Source organism: Egretta garzetta, unplaced genomic scaffold (assembly GCF_000687185.1).
Source record: "Egretta garzetta isolate BGI_Z169 unplaced genomic scaffold, ASM68718v1 scaffold333, whole genome shotgun sequence".
NCBI classification, from domain to species: Eukaryota; Metazoa; Chordata; class Aves; order Pelecaniformes; family Ardeidae; genus Egretta; species Egretta garzetta.
In genome coordinates, this window is record NW_009259179.1 from 1,161,348 (window position 1) to 1,161,983 (window position 636).

Sequence of the window (636 nt, forward strand, 5' to 3'; positions counted from 1 at the left end):
GCCGGCACCTCCCCGAGAAAACCCATTCCTGGAAGGGAGCCCAGGGCTGGCGCTGCCCTCCCTGCAGCCGGCTCAGTGAGCATGGGGAGGGTGCACCTGCGTGTAGGGGAACCCCTCTCAGCTCCACCCCATGCAAAGGGGAGACCCTCACAGGTCCCCCATCCCAGGGCAGAGGGGAGAACCAGGGACTCCTTTTTTCCCCCCCATCCTTCTTTCTGCCATGCACAGGGAAACCCCTCCATCCATCCATCCACTTTGCCATTTATAGGGAATCCCTTTTTATCCATCCTCCTCCCACCCTGTGCATAGGGGGGACTCCTTGCCCCCCTACCCCTCTTTGCATGGGGGATACCCCATGGTCCTTGCCCCTCTCCCACCCCCAAATGCATAGTCTAGGGGAGGGCACTGATCACTCCCCCTCCCTGGGCCCCGGTCTCCTACCCCTGCAGAGCCTGCAGCGCCGACTCCCTCACACCACCCTGGATGGGTGGCTGGGTGAAGTCGCCCTTCCCCACAGCCTCATCCCACACACTGCTCCGAAACTGCCCGCCCAGGGGAAGCTCCATCCTGCCCCCCCTTCCTCCCCAGTCCCAGCACCCTGCTGGGTGCCAGGGACATGGGAACAGCCCCCCCCCC